This window comes from Xenia sp. Carnegie-2017, unplaced genomic scaffold, assembly GCF_021976095.1.
Source record: "Xenia sp. Carnegie-2017 unplaced genomic scaffold, XeniaSp_v1 HiC_scaffold_23, whole genome shotgun sequence".
Classification (NCBI taxonomy): Eukaryota; Metazoa; Cnidaria; class Anthozoa; order Malacalcyonacea; family Xeniidae; genus Xenia; species Xenia sp. Carnegie-2017.
The window spans coordinates 17,640,515-17,662,930 of record NW_025813486.1 but is presented as its reverse complement, the minus strand read 5'-3'; the positions used below and the strand labels follow the sequence as shown (position 1 = coordinate 17,662,930).

Here is a 22,416-nt window from a genome sequence, read left to right as displayed (position 1 = left end):
ACGAACGTTAAGAAATGCAAGCAACTTTTTATGGCGCAAAACGATTTGAAGAAGAAAATAAAAAGCCAAAAGACTTTGTCTTTGATAAACAGCAGCTGCCATTTCTAAATGTTTCGCGAAAAAACTAATTAAGCAGTCTCTCGACAGCCCTACTACGAATATATGAGAATTACATCGCTTGAGTCGTCCCAGTCGTTTGAAAAACAAGGAAACGACTCGGAACGAGTCGGTCGACTCAAGCGACTTAATGAGAACCAAGGTTACGGCAAAACAATTCGTGTTTGTTTTTTGGCAGTAAAAAATTCTTTTAATGACGAGAAGCATAAACTAAATATATTCTTCTGGAAGCAAAATCAACAAGCATTAAAACAAGGCTGTTCGATTTCAGATTCTCCTATTAATGTATATAAAATATCAGCATTATATTACATTTTCAAAATATCGTTTTCGACCATATCATACCCTTAATATCACTACCCTCTACTGATTTCAACTTAAACGTGACGACAAAGAATATAACAAGTTAACAATTTTATGTCAAGCTCTACTATATTTTTTGTCATAAAATAATTACTTAAAACATGTGCTGATTTCTGTTATGCTATAATGATTACATATATTTACCCATTCACCCAAATTTAGATGTAAAAATGTTTCATGGACTACAAAAGATTTTCACTTTATGTAGTAGTTGCTCATGTTTTGAAAATGGCGGCAAAGAATGGGATTAACGCATTCAGTTCCAGGAGGGCAGCAATTCCCGTTGTGACAACATACTGCATTTAGAAAACAACAGTAGTATTTATCAACAGGACCGGGTCGAAAACAGCAAGTTTGGTCATTGTTGCAATAATATCGACGACGATGTGAACTTCCACAATATTTCAGATCAACGTCCTAAAAGAAATTTTAGCTGTTAGAAGAAGCACAAAAATCAAATTCATTAAATTGCTGTAGGTAAAATCAGTGTTGTAGCTAGTGCACCATAATTTTGTACTGTTATGCTTAGTTTTATGTGTCAACTCTTGGCATGCAGACACAATAGATCACCAAAAAAGGAGTAATGATTATTTTGCAAATTTTACATGGCAGGATTCAAAGTTGTGGGCTGGCTATGTTGGCAGTCATAATGATTTCTCTTATTACAATTGTCATACAAATAGTTCAAAAGACCTATATAACTACTAAACAAAAACTGCAAGCAAAATTAGCCAAATGGCGCATTTGGAAATTACTTAAATTAAGGACAGCGATGAACAAGGGAGAATTTCGTTTTGAGTCATACAGAGGTTTGTTTACGTTTCTAAAAATTAGCCAATCAAAACTCGCAAAACGCAAAATGTAAAGATCACCAAAAAATGAGTAATGATTATTTTGCAAATTTTACATGGCAGGATTCAAAGTTGTAGGCTGGCTATGTTGGCAGTCATAATGATATTTCTTATTACAATTGTCATACAAACAGTTAAAAGATGTATAGAACTATTAAACAAAGCTGCAATTAAAATTAGCCCATTTGGAAATTACTAATTTAAGGACAGCGATGAACAAAGGAGAATTTCGTTTTGAGTCAATCAGAGGTTTGTTTACGTTTCTAAAATTAGCCAATCAAAACTCGCAAAACGCAAAATGTAAACAAAAAGATTGAGAAATTGCACTTTGTTTGAAGCCTTATGTGAGCTACGTTTTCGAGTAAAAAAAATAAAACCAAAGATTCATTTAATGCAACACTTTTTCTTAAAACTACTTGTGGGCATTTTTTAACTTCGACCTAGAACGGAATATAACGGCTGTTGAACAACAATCATTTTACACGCACGAAGTAGCATTGGTCATGTGCTTGGTGTACAAGAGTTGCCTATTTCAATGGCAAAATTTTTAGCAAGTTTATGCACAATGTATAACTGTTATGTTAATGAGCTTGAAAAATTTAATATTTGACACCTGTCATCCTTCTCTTGTCGGAAGTGTATCGTGTAAACCTCTAGCAACCAATGGTCTCGCCATATTTATCAATGGCAGTGATAAATCAGAGGACTAAATTTAACGGAATCGTCCTTGCTTGGTTATTTTTGGTCAAAAATTTTAAAGATTTGGTTGCATTTCAAAAGTGGTTATTTTATGACTAAGGTTCTGCCTTGACGAAGAGAAGACTTGAATTGTCAACCGACCATTGATTGGGATACTTGCCATTGACAATTTCACATATGACTGAGACTTGACTGAGGCATACCTGTGACGATGCCTGCGTTGCTCTTAAGGCAAATGTGAACACTCATCGCAGACACACTATTGGTGTTTCAGGCAGTTGTAGGAGTTACCTGCGGTATACCGCCGAAATGCCGTAAGAGTTGAGTTGAGTTCACATCACGCATTTGGGTAAAAAGATGGCGGATGAATTTTCAACACAGGATATGGAACCATAAAGACTCAATGGAATAATTCCGATCACTTTACGATAAAAATAAAAACTTATGTATACAATACGCAACTATCGGGCTATTTATGATAAATCGTGTCTAGAGTACAAAAATCAAATTCAAAGAGTAAAATCCAAATTGTTCTCTTTTTATCAAACTGGTTCTCCCATCTTTGATGTATTTTGAAATGACTGTTAAAAGGGCCGCATAATTTGCTAATTGTAACGCTATTTTCAAATTACGAAGCACTATTTTGTCAAATTCAAACTGTCGCTGAATTTATGTGGTCTATCGGCCATTTGATTTATGTCATTGAAAAATATCGCAGGCATGTCTCAGTCAGGCCTCGGCAAAAAAATTAGAAAGCATCTCAGCCTTTACTCTTCAAGAGAACATAAAAGCGTTTTAAACGCCCCATGTTTGTTGCAATCAGGCATATCCTTTTATCTTTGACAGAATTAAATTTATTTAAACATGAAGTTTCTTGCGTAGCAAGACAAGAAACCATCTTTATTATATATTTTAATTAAATTTATTATCGCCAATTGTATAAATTTTCTGATCAAGCAAAATAGTCCTAATAGATTGTGCAATCAGAAATTTGACAGAATATAATATGTCGCTATTTTAAAGCTGACCGTCAAAATTCATGTACTGTTTTAAATATGTACACTTGTGCAATTTAAGATGTTAAGTTAAACAGTTATTTCAATTGCTAAAAGGCAAGATAGTTAGAATTTGTAACTTTAATGTACAAACTGCTGCATTATGAAACAGGGCCATACTCTATACCCACAGTTAAAAAACTTTGTCTTTTTGCTTTGTAGGTTTTGATTGGTTTTCCACTAAAGTAAAATCTAAAGGGAGCACTAGTTTAGTCACGATTTTAGTATCATTAAGGAAGTTTAACTTTATCATTACGCAATCTTTCCACAATGAAGGGGGGAAATGATGCTCTCATCAGGTGAAGCATGCGAAATGGAGGTATCTAAATTTTATTTGGAAGAAGTCGTGACTATCCTATTGTTGCCTTTAGATTTAATTTGAGTGGAAAACAAACCAAAACCTACAAGGTAAAAGAACAAAATTTTTTATGTCTGTGAGTGTGTAGTTTAACCCTTTTTAATTATGCGGCAGTTTGTACAATAAAGTTACAAATTCTAAGCTTTTTGCATTCAAGCATTTAAAATATCTTTTTAACTTAACAACTTAATCGTAATTTTCGCAAGTGTACACTTAAAACAGTACATGAACTTTAACTGTCCGGTTCAAAATAGCAACATAATACATTTTGCCAGATTTCTGATGGCAGAATTAATTAATCCAAACTTGCATGATCGGAAAATTTTTACAATTGGGAATAATAAATTTAACTAAAATATAATAAAGATGGTTTCCTGTAATGCAAAGCAAGAAACTTCATGTTTAATTAAGTCAAATTCTGTCAAAGTTGAAAGGTTTTACCTGATTGCAACAAATATAAGGTGCATTACGATGTTGTTTAGTCATTCCATTCACGTGGAATGTCTATATCTTCTGATCAGGACTGAGAATATGCAAGTGTAAAATTTGTCAAACATCTGTAACCTGTCAGCTAAAATCGACTATTTGTGAAGAGCTGCAGACGTTTTAAAGCCGTCTTAACCAAGGCATAAATACATTCAAACGAAGACGAAAATAAGTAGAACCAGCACAGTGATGATGCAAACACTTAATTGAACGAAATTAAGAAGAGACTGAATGACTCATATCAAATGAGAGCTGTGAAGAAGCAATCTTTTCACTAAGAAGAATAAGTCATTTGTAAGGAAAGCAATCAGCAGTCGGTTAACAATGCAAGTTTCTTCTTAGTAAATGCAGAACTTTATTAATACTGTGCTAAAAATTCTTTGTTAGCTGTAGTAAGAACAACAGATTACCAAAAAAATGAGTAATGGTAACTTTCCTATTTTTTCATGGCAGGAATAATATTGTCGGCTGGCTATGTCGATGGTCATAATGGTATTTTTTTCCATCAAATAATACAAGCAAAATGCATGTTCTGATTGGTAAATGACCTATTTTTAATTCTATGTTTAATAGTTTTCACTTCGTTTTTGTATGTAGCCGCTACGCATGCGCGGCTAACCACTATGCTACACTGAAAAAGTGTCCTTCCTTCTGTCTGTCCGTCGTAATCCTTGTGATAGTCGGATTTTCGAACGATGGCGAATAATACCGTTTTGTGCGTTCGTTACTTTGTCGTAAAATTTCGTGAGTTGTTTTTCATTCCACATAAAGACTATAACAATGAATCCAAGAGCATATAAATATATACAGGGCGTATCTAGAGTATGTCAAATCCGTCGCGCGACTGATGTTTGAAGTCAAAATTACCTATTCATATTAATTAAAAATTCATTAATTATTCTTACTTTATTATCGCATTTACTTCGTGATAAAAATCCAGCTTTATTTATTATTTAAAACTAATGACTAATCCAATGGATATCTCTTTGTAACCAGATCAGTTGAATTTTATTTGACCTGGAATAACCGACTGATAAGTGGGGTGGCTTGACTGGTTCGACTGATAAAGGAGTCTATGAACGCCAAAACGCTTATTTTATTGGTCAATGGCCAGATCAGTGGACAGCCTAGAATGGTCTCGACTGATAAGAGGGGTGACCGGACGTATAAGGGAGTCCAATTGCTATCTTACATTTGGTTCATTTGATTTTTTGTTTTATTGTGATTGGTTTGACCGATTTTAACTGATAGCCAACTGAACTAACATAGTCAAGCTCACTGTCTGAATTGAATGTTTGATCATTTCATAGTAACTTTTATAAGCATGATAGAAACTAAACTACAATCAGATGGAATTTATGGAAATCTTTTCAAGTTCATATATTGACATGAATGTTGCTTTCCAAACAGTGAATTTTTTCAAGAGGGTGAAAAATTTATTAATAAATTGTAAATGCTTGGCAAATACGATCGTGCGAGCCACATTTCAGTCATTGATGTTTAAAAGAAAGGCAACATAGTTTTAAGTTTTATCAGCAGAAATTTACATTCAAAATCGTAAGTAAAGGACAAGTGAAATGGTTGCATGAATGTAATATATCAAAGTCAATTTATGCGAGTGTGTGATGCGATTTATGTCAATATGGCGTATGGTAAGCAGATTGATTCTTCTAAAATTGTTGTTGCCGAAGGACTTTTAGCTATCATTTCTTTAGTGCTTTGGGAATCGTGGCCGTTATATGGCAGCGAAATCCTACATTCCTGCAAATATATTTCATTGGACAAAAAATCTGTAGCCATAAGGCGCCATACTATTATTTAATTTATCATAAAAAAATCTTTGGGGCTTTTCAGTTTATGATCATTGATCATTCAATCATTGGACAGTTATACTACATATTGTTTAAGATTTGAGAAAACTAGCATTGATTACATTAGAATCTGTTTACTGTAGATTAACGTGTGATTTTAAGTCTTCTGATCCATGAAGACTTTTATTTTGACAATTTAACTGGAATGGTATTAAACCTGAGTATTCCACATACATGAAATGTTGTCCCATGTCACATATTGTCCCCTTTTCTAACTGAACACCTCATGTAGAGATGTAAAGGTGTGTTAATCTACAGCTCATATCAGATTGTTTGCCATAAATTCCAAAGGGCTATTGATGTATGAAAAGAATTTTCTATAAAGTAAAAATGTCTTTCTATGTATGCAGATAAACCTTGAAATTTGGCAAAACAGCAAAGTATTTTTCATGATCACTAGGTAATTTTTCTGATGATCATTATAATTTCTAAACTAAATTATTTCAGATTTACATTTAAACGAGCTTTGATCATATGAAAAGATATCATAACCAGGAAGCATGACACATGAACCAATTTTAACATTCATGTAATTTTATAATTAAAGACATGTTGGTTACATTCTGTTTGTATTTGCAAATACAATGCTACTAGTGATTGCTATATAGCACACCTTGCACTTATTTACAGAAGATAATAGTCTAGTGAAATGCCTAATAAACATTTATGGCATTAAGCTGTCCTTAACTGCAAATTTTCACTATGATAGTTTTGCTTAATCTTTGGCAGAAAAAATCTTGAGTTTTTCTCAAAAGTGAATTTGCTTGCACTGATGTGGAGATGGGTAAAGGTTACAATAAAGTTGCATGGTTTGAAGTCTGAGCTTTTCTATATCTATGAACTGTCACTTGTAGTACCAAATTTCTAACTTAACTCATTACATAGAGGTTTGAATGGGGGTCTCTAGGGGTCTATGCCTGACAACTTGGTAGAAATTTTAAAGACTATATCTGTTTTGAATAGCATTATTGTAAAATAAATTTTACGTTCCTCGACATGCTAATGAGCCATATATTTGGCATGATAATGAGCCTAAATATTTGCAAAACATTCAAGTATTGTTCACTTAATTTTTTGAAAAACGTATGCAAAATGTGTTGTTTTTACGCAAAACGATGCCCACAAAATACATTTTGTATTGCTCTAAAACGCTAAAATGACATTTTCAAGGCTCTGAAATACAAAATTTCTCTGGGAGAATACCTCAGACCCCAGGTGCGGAGCGCCTCCGACGTTTTATGACTGATATTTGAAAATCCTAGATCCGCCCCTGAATATATAGTATGTAATAACATTATTCCTATGCGTGAACTGTGAAGCGTCTTGCCACGTACAAAGATCAAACAGAAGTCATTTGCAGTAAGCACAGAATCGTCGGTGGCACAATCCTAAGAAAATGTTGTTATTTTGAGAAATATTAACTAAAAACATCACGGCCCAAAAATTGAATTGTATAGTTATACGTTATTCCTTGTCATCTTTTAAAGCGGAAATAAACATGAGCTCCGATTTATGGGATTTACAAACGAATAATTTACTCTTCGCAAAACTTCATAAAAAAATAATAAATAAAAGTCAAGATATTATTCAAATGCAGGCTAGCAAGCAATGACAAATATCAATTATATCTCGTTCAAGCGACCAGTACTAACAATTTGGACTTAGGCCCTGTTCACACGATACCGGATTGGTTAGATACCTGGTTACATTTCGTACAGGATAGGCCTTGCGTTCATACGGCTCTGCTGGAATCCGATATGCTTTGTATCGTTTTTACGGAGCGATTTGACTTCGCTGTGGAAGTGGAATAAAAACCAATCCGATACGTTCGACTTTGACAACTTAAGCCCGGTGTCCATATGATCGTTTCTGTCGTAAGGATCGTCTTTGTCGCTTACAATTTGTAGAAGCGACAGAGACGATCATATGGAAACGCTCAACTCAAACGACAAAAGCGATCCTTACGTTAGAAACGATCCTTACGTATCGATCGTTTGAGATAGACTAGAGTTCTATCCTTGCGACAGAAACGACCGGAAACACCTTTTACGCGCTTGCATTTTTTAATGGAAACCGGTGCAAAACGTTCGTTACGCCAGAAGCGACTTGATATATCCCATGATACATCCGTAATTCCATGTGCGAGATTCCGTATTTAAAGATGGCGGCTATCAACTTTAATTCTACGTCTTCATTTATGGAAGAAGTACAGAAGTATGATTGTTTATATAACAAATTTTCGAAATATTAAAACCCAAAAACGATGTTTTCTTTTTTTCTTTCGCTCTCTCCTTCTTCTCAGCACACGCAAAAGAAAATAATACGCTACAAGTCTTCCTCTTCGATTGACTGCCGTCATTTTGAATATATCATACAGTAAGTGTATGGTGACTAGTTCAAATTAGATACGATGCATACGATTAATGGAAACCAGTTCATCGCAATAATCGCTTCTGTCGTTTGATCACCGCAGGGGACTTTTTTCAACAGACAGAAACGACTCTAGCGACAGAAACGATCATATGGAAACCAGGCATAAGAAGTCTGTGCGATTTTTAAAAAATGAAAGGAAAAAAAGCGATACAAACTATGCTTTAATTGAATAATCCGCCAGCAAATATAATATACTTCAACGTGGCATGTTTGAGCTTTTAACAATGTATTATCGCAATGTGAAAAGCTTGTTTCTAGTATTATTGTATTGTCAACATATATTCGGTCGTATTTGGACTTTACACTCTTCCAGTCCTTGTGCCCATTCGTAAAAAACTTTAATACGCCCAAGAAAAAACTCTACTTAGTTATCTGTCAAAAAAATTTCTCATTTCTCGCGAAATATTTGAATTGGCAACCATCGTCGTTGCTGCTTGCACGTACAAGTACTGGGACGATATAAAAACTTATGTATCGTCTTACAAATCCGGCATCATGTGAACAGAGTGCATTTTTCGTATAGGATTGCTCAGCGAATCCGGTACAAGACGAATCCGGTATCGTGTGAACAGGGCCTTAGTAAAATGTATTGTTTTGTATATTATCCAATTCGGTTTTATTTGCTTTGCTTATACATTTTTCGCTTTACTCATACAGACTTACAGTACTCTGTTCTGAATTTAATCAAACACTGAAAGCAAAATATTGTTATTTTGAGAAATATTTTCTATAAACATCACGGCCCAAAAATTGACTTGTATAGTTGTACGATAATACTGTTGTCATCTATTCAAGCGGAACTAAACATGAGTTCGAATAATGGGATAAAAAAACAAAAAAATTTTCTTCACAAAACTTTATAAAAGCATAATAAATAAAGTCAAGATATTTTTCAAATGCCTGCTCTTAAGCGACCACAAATAACAATTATATCTCGTTCCAACGACCGGTACTAACAACTTTTACATGTACTGTATGGTATATGTATAGTCCAATTCGATATTATTTACATCGCTTATACATAGTTCGCTTTAGTCATGTAGACTCACAATACAAAGTTGGTAAAGTCAAACGCTAAAAGCGAGTGAATTTATTTTTCTTTCAAATATTGTACAAAATACAAATATTATTTCTATGGGTTTACAATTTTAGTTATTTTACGTCAAGTAAAATACGATACGTGTCAAACTATGAATAAGAAATACTAAGGACTTGTGTCTTAATGAACGATGTCTTAAACATGTCAGAAAACGTTTTTGAAACGCAAAGTTTCTTTTTTGAAAGCAAAAGTGCTTTTCTATGAAAAAAATTTTTAAAATTCGCGAGAGATCTTAATGACGTTATTTTCCTTGATGCGAGGCTTGAGCATAGTCATGTGACATGCAATCTAAGCTAGAGCGTTCGAAAAATGCAGAAAGGATTTAACAATTAATGGGTCATATAACTAAAGAACATTTTCAAATCTTAAACAAGTTTGACGAAAATAATGCAGTGCTGTGTTTGAAATTAAATGAAGATATAATCTTCGCACTTAACTGGAGAATTTAAGCAATTGTCTCAAGAACCCTAAAAATTTAGGTGTCTCAACGGGATTCGAACATAAGACCTCTGCGGTGCCGGTGCAGTGCTCTGACCAACTGAGCTATGAAGTCACACAGTGGTGAGCTGGTCAATTTTGTTGGGCTCATGTTTTCTCGTGAAAGGAATGTCATGTGAAAGAATGTTTTATGCAGTGCGGTGTTTGAAATTAAATGAAGATATGATCTTCGCACTTTGCTACCACATAAACGAATTGCGTGCCTATTTTTACTATATTTTACGGCTTTGTTTACTTGGGTGAATTTAGGTCTCATATTTGCGCCCGCTTAAAAAGAACAACATTAACCTTTGTTAATGTATAGAGCATTTACTAAACTGTTTCAAATGTTTAGATTGCTTTCTAAACATTTGAAAATATTGCAGGTAGGAAAAGGTTGCAAAACAGTCACCTTTATGGCTGGTGTTTCCCTAATATTGGCAAAAGATCGTCTTTGTTTTTAGGCATGTTCAAACAGTCTTGCGAATGCTATTCAAATCACCAAGTTTATCACAGGGTCTGATCAAAAACACGGGAATCAATCAATCAGATCACGCGTTTCGCATATGTTATTTTATAGTTTCTAATGATTCATGTTACTCGGTGGTTGGGACTTTGCTTTCTACAGTATTGTCTCACCTACAATTTTTTTCAAATTGATAAAATAGCAAAAAGAGCTACATACCCCTTTCTCTTTCCTTTCTGACACTGAGTTTATCAATCTTTGCTTTGATAGATCGTTTGATTCTATTTCGATCGATTCATGAAGAATCAAAAGAATCAAAATAATGTAGAATACTTTCATGACTAAAATGAAATGATGAAGTTTGTATTTTATTATAGAAACTCATAGCCGCTCGTTAAAATCAGAATAATATTTTATTTTCTCATTCACATGATATTATATTGCCTTCCATAAAACGAAATTTCTGAATTGAATGTCAAGCAACTGGAAAAAGTTTTGTAAAACCAAAAGCAAAACAAAAATCATGCAAGAATTTTTTGAGACCTTTGAGTCCCAACCAATAAATAACATAAATGTATTTATACATATTTTAAATACACTCTCTAGTAATTGGAATAATCAAAATTGCCTATACTAATGATTTTTATATGTAATGAGTAAAATTATACCTGGCTATTGTTTTATTGCTGTCCTTTTCTTTCTTCTTCTTCCTAAAAGCTTTTGTGCCCCATAGTGATGTGCTCTCTGTAAGATCATATGTATAATCATCATGTCAAGCATGACAGGCATGTGAATGCTGATGTGTGATGAAATAATTGTAGTTTTGCAAAATACTTTTATTTTAGTAGTCTGATAGCCTTGTGACTGCGTGAATGGATAGAATTTGGCAAGATTTACGTTATGTGAAATTTAAAGACGTATGAATTTTTCTTTCTTGGCATTTTTGTTCTTTTTCTGTATGTTCTAAACAGACCAGCTTCTCGGCCTTTAACTTTAACATACTATATGTTTCAGTGGTGCCAAACCCGTGCCAAAACCGTGCGACTTTTTGAAAACATACCAGAGGTTACTGGGATGACGTCAAATGACTCACACGACTGAGCTTTGCTCTTTGGATAGAACTTTGCTCTATCCGGACGACCGTAACGAACGTTAAGAAATACAAGCGACTTTTTATGGCGCGAAACGGTTTGAAGAAGCAAATACCTCGCCAAAAGACTTTTCTTTGACAAACAGCAGCTGCCATTTCTAAATGTTTCGCGAAAAAAATAATTAAGCAATATCTTGTCAGCGCCAGTACGAATATATGAGAATTACATCGCTTGAGTCGTCCCAGTCGTTTTGAAAAACAAGGAAACGACTCGGAACGAGTCGGTCGACTCAAGCGATTTAATGAGAACCAAGCTTACGGCAAAACAACTCGTGTTTGTTCTTTGGCAGTAAAAAATTCTTTTAATGACGAAAACCAAAAACTAAATTTATTCTTCTAAAGCAAAATCAACAAGCATTAAAACAAGGCTTTTCAATTTCAGATTCTCCTATTAATGTATATAAAATATCAGCATTATATTACATTTTCAAAATATCGTTTTCGACCATATCATACCCTTAATATCACTACCCTCTACAGATTTCAACTTAAACGTGACGACAAAGAATGTAACAAGTTAACAATTTTATGTCAAGCTCTACTATATTTTTTGTCATAAAATAATTACTTAAAACATGTGTTGATTTCTGTTATGCTATAATGTTTACATATATTTACCCATTCACCCAAACGTTTTAGATGTAAAAATGTTTCATGGACTACCAAAGAATTTCACTTTATGTAGTAGTTGCTCATGTTTTGAAAATGGCGGCAAAGAATGGGATTAACGCATTCAGTTCCACGAGGGCAGCAATTCCCGTTGTTACAACATACTGCATTTCGAAAACAACAGTAGTAACGATGATTATCAACGGGTTGAAAACAGCAAGTTTGGTCACTGTTATAAAAATATCGATGAAGTTTTGAACTTCCACAAGGTTTCCTATCAACGTCCTAAAAGAAATTCTAGCTGTTAGAAGAAGCACAAAAATCACATTCATTAAATTGCTGTAGGTAAAATCAGTGTTGTAGCTAGTCCACCATAATTTTGTCCTGTTATGCTTAGTTTTATGTGTCAACTCTTGGCATGCAGACACAATAGATCACCAAAAAAGGAGTAATGATTATTTTGCAAATTTTACATGGCAGGATTCAAAGTTGTGGGCTGGCTATGTTGGCAGTCATAATGATTTTTCTTATTACAATTGTCATACAAATAGTTCAAAAGACCTATATAACTACTAAACAAAAACTGCAAGCAAAATTAGCCAAATGGAACAATTGGAAATTTCTTAAATTAAGGACAGCGATGAACAAAGGAGAATTTCGTTTTGAGTCATACAGAGGTTTGTTTACGTTTCTAAAAATTAGCCAATCAAAACTCGCAAAACGCAAAAATGTAAAAAATGGATTGAGAAAATGGAACTTTGTTTAAAGCCTTTGGTAAGCTACGTTTTTGAGTAAAAAATTTAAAAACCAAAGATTCATTTAATGCTACACTTTTTCTTCAAACTACTCCTGGGCATTTTTTAACTTCGATCTAGAACGGAATATATCGGCTGTTGAACAACAATCATTTTACACGCACGAAGTAGCATTGGTCATGTGCTTGGTGTACAAGATTTGCCTATTTTAATGTCGAAATTTGGCAAGTTTTTACACAATGCATAATTGTTATGTTAATGAGCTTGAAAAATTTAGTATTTGACACCTGTCATCCTTCTCTTGTCGGAAGTGTATCGTGTAAACCTCTAGCAACCAATGGTCTCGCCATATTTATCAATGGCAGTGATAAATCAGAGGACAAAATTCAACAGAGTCGTCCTTGCTTGGTGATTTTTGGTCAAAAATTTTAAAGATTTGGTTGCATTTCAAGTGTGGGTATTTTATGACTAAGGTTCTGCCTAGGCGAAGAGAAGACTTGAATTGCCAACCGACTATTGATTGGGCTCCTTGCCATTGACCTAGTTCACATATGACTGAGACTTGACTGAGGCATACCTTTGACGATGCCTGCGTTGCTCTTAAGGCAAATGTGAACATTCATCGCAGACACACTATTGGTGTTTCAGGCAGTTGTAGGAGTTACCTGCGGTATACCGCCGAAATGCCGTAAGAGTTGAGTTGAGTTCCCATCACGCATTAGGTAAAAATATGGCGGATGAATTTTCAACGCAGGATATGGAACCAAAAGACTCAATGGAATAATTCCGATCACTTTACAATATAAATAAAAACTTATGGCTACAATACGCAACTATCGGTCCATTTATGATAAATCGTGTCTGGAGTACAAAATCAAATTTAAAGAGTAAAATCCAAATTATTTTCTTTTTATCAAACTGGCTCTCCCATCTTTGATATATTTTAAAATGACTTTTAAAAGAGCCGCATAATTTGCTAATAGTAACGCTATTTTCAAATTATGAAGCACTATTTTGTCACTTTCAAACTGCCGCTGAATTTATGTGGTCTATCGGCCATATGAATTATGTCATTGAAAAGCATCGCAGGCATGTCTCAGTTGGGTCACGGCCAAAAAATCACAAAGCATCTCAGGCTTTACTCTTCAAGAGAGTATAAAAGCGTTTTAAACGCCCCATGTTTGTTGCAATCAGGCAAATCCTTTTACCTTTGACAGAATTAAATTTATTTAAACATGAAGTTTCTTGCGTAGCAAGACAAGAAACCATCTTTATTATATATTTATATTAAATTTATTATCGCCAATTGTATAAATTTTCTGATCAAGCAAGTTAGTGCTAATAGATTGTGCAATCAGAAATTTGACAGAATATAATATGTCGCTATTTTAAAGCTGGCCGTCAAAATTCATGTACTGTTTTCAATGTACACTTGTGCAATTTAAGATGTTAAGTTGGAAAGTTATTTCAAGTGCTAAAAGGCAAGATAGTTAGAATTTGTAACTTTAATGTACAAACTGCTGCTTTATAAAACAGGGCCATACTCTATACCCACAGTTAAAAAAACTTTGTTCTTTTGCTTTGTAGGTTTTGATTGGTTTTCCACTAAAGTAAAATCTAAAGGGAGCACTAGGCTAGTCACGATTTTAGTACCATTAAGGAAGTTTAACTTTATCATTACGCAATCGGGTATGGAGTTTGGCCCTTATTAATTGAGCGGCAGTTTGTACATTAAAGTTACAAATTCTAAGCTTTTTGCATTCAAGCATTTAAAATATCTTTTTAACTTAACAACTTAATCGTAATTTTCGCAAGTGTACACTTGAAACAGTACATGAACTTTAACTGTCCGGTTCAAAATAGCAGTATAATTCATTTTGCCAGATTTCTGATGGCAGAATTAATTAATCATAACTTGCATGGTCGGAAAATTTTTACAATTGGGAATAATAAATTTAACTGAAAAATAATAAAGATGGTTTCTTGTAATGCAAAGCAAGAAACTTCATGTTTAATTAAATCAAATTCTGTCAAATTTGAAAGGTTTTACCTGATTGCAACAAATATAAGGTGCATTACGATGTTGTTTAGTCATTCTATTCACGTGGAATGTCAATATCTCCTGATCAGGACTGAGAATAAGCAACTGTAAAATTTGTCAAACATTTGTAACCTGTCAGCTAAAATCGACTATTTGTGAAGAGCTGCAAACGTTTTAAAGCCGTTTTAACCAAGGCATAATTAAATTCAAACGAAGACGAAAATAAGTAGAACCAGCACAGTGATGATGCAAACACTTAATTGAACGAAGTTATGGAAGAGACTGAATGACTCATATCAAACGAGGGCTGTGAAGAAGCAATCTTTTCACTAAGAAGAATAAGTCATTTGTAAGGAGCACAATCAACAGTCAGTTAAGAATTCAAGTTTCTTCTTAGTAAATGCAGAACTTTATTAATACTGTGCTAAAGTTTCTTTGTTAGCTGTAGTAATAAAAACAACAGATTACCAAAAAATGAGTAATGGTAACTTTCTTTTTTCATGGCAGGAATAATATTGTAGGCTGGCTATGTCGATGGTCATAATGGTATTTTTTTCCATCAAATAATATAAGCAAAATGCATGTTCTGATTGGTAAATGACCTATTTTTAATTCTATGTTTAATAGTTTTCATTTCGATTTTGTAGCTAGCCGCTGCGCATGCGCGGCTAACCACTATGCTACACTGAAAAATTGTCTTTCCTTCTGTCTGTCTGTCTGTCCGTCTGTCCGTCTGTCCGTCGTAATCCTTGGTGATAGTCGGATTTTCGAACAATGGCGAATAATACCGTTTTGTGCGTTCGTTACTTTGTCGTAAAATTTCGTGAGTTGATTTTCATTCGACATAAAGACTATAACAATGAATCCAAGAGCATATAAATATATAGTATTTAATAACACATTTCCTATGCGTGAACTGTGAAGCGTCTTGCCACGTACAAAGATCAAACAGAAGTCATTTGCAGTAAGCACAGAATCGTCGGTGGCATAATCCTAAGAAAATGTTGTTATTTGAGAAATATTAACTAAAAACATCACGGCCCAAAAATTGAATTGTATAGTTATACGATATTCCTTGTCATCTATTCAAGCGGAAATAAACATGAGCTCCGATTTAAGTGATGTACAAACGAACAATTTACTCTTCGCTAAACTTTATAAAAAACTAAAAAATAAAATTCAAGATATTATTCAAATGCAGGCTAGCAGGCAATGACAAATATCAATTATATCTCGTTCAAACGACCAGCACTAACAACTTGTAGGCCCTGTTCACACGATACCGGATTGGTTAGATACCGGATTACTTTTCGTAGCGGAAGTTCTTGCGTTCATACGGCTCCGCTGAAATCCGATACGTTCCGTTGTCGTGTGAACAATCGAATCCGATACGTTCCAATTTGGAAGTCCGTGCGATTTTTATAAAAAATGAAAGCAAACATAGCGATACAAACTGTGTTTTAAATGAATAATCCGCCATCAAATATAATATATGTTGAACATGGCATGTTTAAGCTTTTAACAATGCATTATCGCAGTTTGAAAAGCTTCTTTCTAGTATTATTGTAATGTCAACATATATTCGGTCGTATTTGGACTTTACACTCTTCCAGTCCTTGCGCCCATTCGTAAAAAACCTTAATACGCCCAAGCTCTACTTAGTTATCTGTCAAAAAAATTTCTCATTTCTTACGCAATATTTGAGTTAGCAACCATCGTCGTTGTCGCTAGCACGTACAAGTACTGGAGCGATATAAAAAACTTATGTATCGTCTTACAAATCCGGCATCGTGTGAACAGAGTACATTTTTCGTATCGGATTGCTCAGCGAGTCTGTTACAAGACCAATCCGGTATCGTGTGAACAGGGCCTTAGTAAGATGTATTGTTTGGTATATAGTCCAATTCGGTTTTATTTGCATTGCTTATACATTTTTCGCTTTACTCATACAGACTTACAGTACTCTGTTCTGAATTTAATCAAACACTGAAAGCAAAATATTGTTATTTTGAGAAATATTTTCTATAAACAACACGGCCCAAAAATTGACTTGTACAGTTGTACAATATTCCTGTTGTCATCTATTCAAGCGGAACTAAACATGAGTTCGAATAATGGGATGTAAAAACGAAAAATTTTTCTTCACAAAACTTTATAAAAGCATAATAAATAAAGTCAAGATACTTTTCAAATGCCTGCTCACAAGCGACCACAAATAACAGTTATATCTCGTTCCAGCGATTGGTATTAACAACTTTTACATGTACTGTCTTGTATATTTATAGTCCAATTCGATATTATTTACATCGCTTATACATAGTTCGCTTTACTCATGCAGACTCACAGTACAAAGTTGGTAACGTCAAACGATGAAAGCGAGTGAATTTATTTTTCTTTCGAAAATTGTACAAAATACAAATATTATTTCTATGGATTTACAATATTAGTTATTTTACGTCAAGTAAAATACGATACGTGTCAAACTATGAATAAGAAATACTAAGGACTTATGTCTTACTGAACGATATCTTATACATGTCAGAAAACTTTTTTGAAACGCAAAGTGTCTTTTTTCAAAAGCAAAAGTGCTCTTAGGTAAAAAAAACTTTTAGCATTCGCAAGAAATCTAAATGACGTTATTTTCCTTAATGCGAGGCTTGAGCACAGTCACGTGATAAATAATATTAAATATATTCTTTTATTTGAAAAAGGCTCAAATTATCTACTTCATTTAGTAATAATATACTTAACCGGCTACCCACATAAACGCATTGCGTGCCTATTTTTACTAAATATTACGGCTTTGTTCACTTGGGTGAATTTAGCTCTCATATTTGCGCCCGCTTAAAAAAAGAACAACATTATCCTTTGGTTGTCAATGTATAGAGCATTTACTAAACTGTTTCAAATGTTTAGATTGCTTGATCCAAACATTTGAAAATATTGCAGGTAGGCAAAAGGTTCCAAAACAGTCACCTTTATGGCTGGTGTTTCCCTAATATTGGCAAAAGATCGTCTTTGTTTTTAGGCATGTTCAAACAGCCTTGCGAATGCTATTCAAATCACCAAGGTTATCACAGGGTCTCATCCAAAACACGGGCATCAATCAATCAGATCACGCGTTTCGCATATGTTATTTTATAGTTTCTAATGATTCAATGTTACTCGGTGGTTGGGACTTTGCTTTCTACAGTATTGTCTCACCTACAATTTTCTACTAATTGATAAAATAGCATGAAGAGCTACATACCCCTTTTTCTTTCCTCTCTGACACTGAGTTTATCAATCTTTGCTTTGATAGATCGTTTGATTCTATTTCGATCGATTCATGAAGAATCAAAAGAATCAAAATAATGTAGAATACTTTCATGACTAAAATGAAATGTTGAAATTTGTATTTTATTGTAAAAACTTATAGCCGCTAATTAAAATCAGAATAATATTTTATTTTCTCATTCACATGATATTACATTGCCCATCCATAAAACGAAATTTCTGAATTGAATGTCAGGATCCTAGAAAAAGTTTTGTAAAACCCAAAAAGGAAAAAAAAACCATGCAAGAATTTTTTGAGACCTTTGAGTCTCAACTGGTAAATAACATAAATGTATTTATACATATTTTAAATACACTCTCTAGTCAGGGGCGGATCTAGGATTTTTCAAACATCAGTCATAAAACGTCGGAGGCGCTCCGCACCTGGGGGGGGGGTCTGACGCATACTCCCCAGAGAAATTTTGTATTTCAGAGCCTTGAAAATGTCATTTTTAGCGTTTTAGAGCAATACAAAATGTATTTTGTGGGCATCGTTTTTGCGTAAAAACAACACATTTTGCATACGTTTTTTCAAAAAAAAAATGAAGTGAACAATACTTGAATGTTTTGCCAAAAATTATCATGCCAAACATATGGCTCATTAGCATGTCTAGGAACGTAAAATTTACTTTATAATAATGCTATTAAAAAAACAGATATAGTCTTTAAAATTTCTACCAAGTTGTCAGGTATAGACCCCCCCTAGAGACACCCACTCAAACCTCTATGTAATGAGTTAAGTTAGAAATTTGGTACTACAAGTGACAGTTCATAGATATAGAAAAGCTCAGACTTCAAACCATGCAACTTTATTGTAACCCTTTACCCACCTCCACATGAGTGCAAGCAAATTCACTTTCTGAGAAAAAACTCAAGATTTTTTTCTGCCAAAGATAAAGCAAAAACTATCATAGTGAAAATTTACAGTTAAGGACAGCTTAATGCCATAAATGTTTATTAGGCATTTCACTAGACTATTATCTTCTGTAAATATTTGCAAGATGTGCTATATAGCAATCCAGTGGCGTGCGGTGACCGAATTTAATAGGCAAGCGCTGGGGGTGAGGTTCGCAGCTTGCCGGTGGCATGCTCCCCCAGAAAATGTTTGGATTTTGAAGGCTACTTGAGCGCATTTCCTGCGATTTCTGGGAGTACTTTGTCGAAAAAATGTATCTGTCATGACTGAAACAGTATTGAAAAAATCTAAAAAATTCAAAAACTCTTATCGAGTATATATCACAATTACGGTTTAAAAGTATTACATGTGGTATTGTGATATAAAGTCGTTTTAAGTAAATGGCTACGCGTGCATTTCTATTGTAGTGAAGAAGTAACAGAACGAAATAGTCCAAAATCCTACAACAGATTTACTTAAATGTAAATTCCATCCGTCTTTCCTTTGCGCAAAACTCCTTTATAACGTCCTCATAGAATCGTGGCTTCCCCTGCAAACTTACCAACATCTCCTTCTCGATTGAAATTGTAGCCAATGTAGAAAGTCGCTCTTGCCCTTGTGTACTGCGAAGATACGTTTTGATACGCTTGAGAGCCGAAAATGATCTTTCTGCAGAGGAGGACGTACTTAGCATAGTAAGAATGAGCTGACACAATCGGTACACCTCTCGAAAACAGGCTTTCAAGTCAAGTTCGATTATTTTTGACATCATATCAAAAACAGGTTTCGGCTTATTATTTAGTATCTTGTCCCTTTTATTTTTAGTCATTAATTTACGAATTCAACGACACAAGACTGACAAGAGCATAGTGTTTTGGTCGTAATGCTAGTCATACTTTACCACAATACACGTTTGCGTGCATTTCGATATCTCTGCAGACTGCGCCCCCTGCTTGTTTACGCACATTGTGCGCAGAAATTAATAAAATAACCAGTAAAGCACCTACTACTTTGAATTAGAAATCAGAACATTACCTTTCGCTCTCAGTCATCTTTTAATAAACGATAATATTAACGGCGTAAATAATTCGGATGTCCAATGTGTTGAATATACGAATATTATTCGTGCGCTGATATGTGTTTAAAATTGCGAGCGTACAAGACTGTTGACCAATCGCTATCAAACGGCGCCCTTAGAAGCGCCGCTTGCCTTTTCTCGATGATCCTCGAATAAGAAGCCTCCAAATCTAGATTAACGCATGCACAAATGTTCAAATTGAGCTCCGAAGGCAAGCGCGCTAGCCTTGGTTAATAAATAAGAAATTTTTAAGGTGTATTTAATCCACTTGACTCATCTTACAAGTGTAGCAAAGCGAAACCGAAAACCACGACAGTAAATCGCGTATAAATAGCAAGCATTTCAACTGTAAAGACAATTTAGACAAAAGATTACATTGACATTGTTTAGAACAGAAAAATTTAAACTGATTTTGCTCAAAGATTGCTCCAAAAAATTTTTGTTCGGTAAAATGCTTAGGCAAGCGGCGCTTGCCTACGCTTGCATGACCGCACGCCACTGTAGCAATCACTAGTAGCATTGTATTTGCAAATACAAACAGAATGTAACCAACATGTAATTATATAATTACATGAATGTTAAAATTGGTTCATATGTCATGCTTCCTGGTTATGATATCTTTTTATATGATCAAAGCTCGTTTAAGTGTAAATCTGAAATAATTTAGTTTAGAAATTATAATCATCATCAGAAAAATTACCTAGTGATCATGAAAAATACTTTTCTTTTTTTGCCAAATTTCAAGGTTTATCTGCATACATAGAAAGACATTTTTAATTTAAAGAAAATGCTTTTCATACATCAATAGCCCTTTGGAATTTATGGCAAACAATCTGATATGAGCTGTAGATTAACACACCTTTACATCTCTACATGAGGTGTTCAGTTAAAAAAGGGGACAATATGTGACATGGGACAACATTTCATGTATGTGGAATACTCAGGTTTATCTTTCAGGTTTAGTTTCTATCATGCTTATAAAAGTTACTATGAAATGATCAAACATTCAATTCAGACAGTGAGCTTGACTATTTTATTTCAGTTGGCTATCAGTTAAATTCGGTCAAACCAATCACAATAAAACAAAAATTCAAATGAACCAAATGTAAGATAGCAATTGGACTCCCTTATACGTCCGGTCACCCCTCTTATCAGTCGAGACCATTCTAGGCTGTCCACTGATCTGGCCATTGACCAATAAAATAAGCGGTTTTGGCGTTCATAGATTCCTTTATCAGTCGAACCAGTCAAGCCACCCCGCTTATCAGTCGGTTATTCCAGATCAATTAAAATTCAACTGATCTGGTTACCAACGAGATATTCATTGGATTAGTCATTAGTTTTCAATAATAAATGAAGCTGGTTTTTATCACGAAGTAAATGCGATAATAAAGTAAGAATAATTTTTGAATTCAAACATCAGTCGCGCGACGGATTTGACATACTCTAGATACGCCCCTGTCTCTAGTAATTGGAATAATCAAAATTGCCTATACTAATGATGTCTATATGTAATGAGTAAAATTATACCTGGCTATTGTTTTATTGCTGTCCTTTTCTTTCTTCTTCTTCCTAAAAGCTATTATGCCCTATAGTGATGTGCTCTCTGTAAGACCATATGCATAATCATCATGTCAAGCATGACAGGCATGTGAATGTTGATGTGTGATGAAATAATTGTAGTTTTGCAAAATACTTTTGCTTTAGTAATTTGATAGCCATATGACTGCGTGAATGGATATAATTTGGCAAGATGTACATTATGTGAAGTTTAATGACGTATGAATTTCTCTTTCTTGGCATTTTTGTTCTTTTTCTGTATGTTATAAACAGCCCAGCTTCTCGGCCTTTAACTTTAACATACTATATGTTTCAGTGGTGCAAAACCCGTGCCAAACCCGTGCGGCTATATGAAAACATATTAGAGGTGACTGGGATGACGTCAAATGACTCACACGACTGAGCTTTGCTCTTTGGATAGAACTTTGCTCTATCCGGACGACCGAAACGAACGTTAAGAAATGCAAGCGAATTTTTATGGCGCAAAACGATTTGAAGAAGAAAATAAAGACTTTGTCTTTGATAAATAGCAGCTGCCATTTCTAAATGTTTCGTAAAAAAAAATAATTAAGCAGTCTCTCGGCAGCGCTAGTACGAATATATGAGAATTACATCGCTTGAGTCGTCCCAGTCGTTTGAAAAACAAGGAAACGACTCGGAACGGGTCGGTCGACTCAAGCGATTTAATGAGAACCAAGGTTACGGCAAAACAATTCGTGTTTGTTTTTTGGCAGTAAA

General features: G+C 34.3%; 1 long non-coding RNA gene across 2 annotated transcripts; it reads right to left on the bottom strand.

Annotated features, from left to right (window-relative positions):
- Positions 1-377: 377 nt before the first annotated feature.
- Positions 378-21,989, bottom strand: LOC124447890. Of its 2 annotated transcripts, none has more exons than XR_006948873.1 (3): positions 21,649-21,989; positions 18,081-18,202; positions 378-897 (listed from the first exon to the last, which is right to left on the bottom strand). It is a non-coding gene; the product is annotated as an uncharacterized LOC124447890 (long non-coding RNA). The 2 variants fall into 2 exon arrangements; XR_006948872.1 differs by lacking the exon at positions 378-897 and adding an exon at positions 11,802-12,319 and having other exon boundaries at positions 21,649-21,986.
- Between the last annotated feature and the right edge of the window lie 427 nt (positions 21,990-22,416).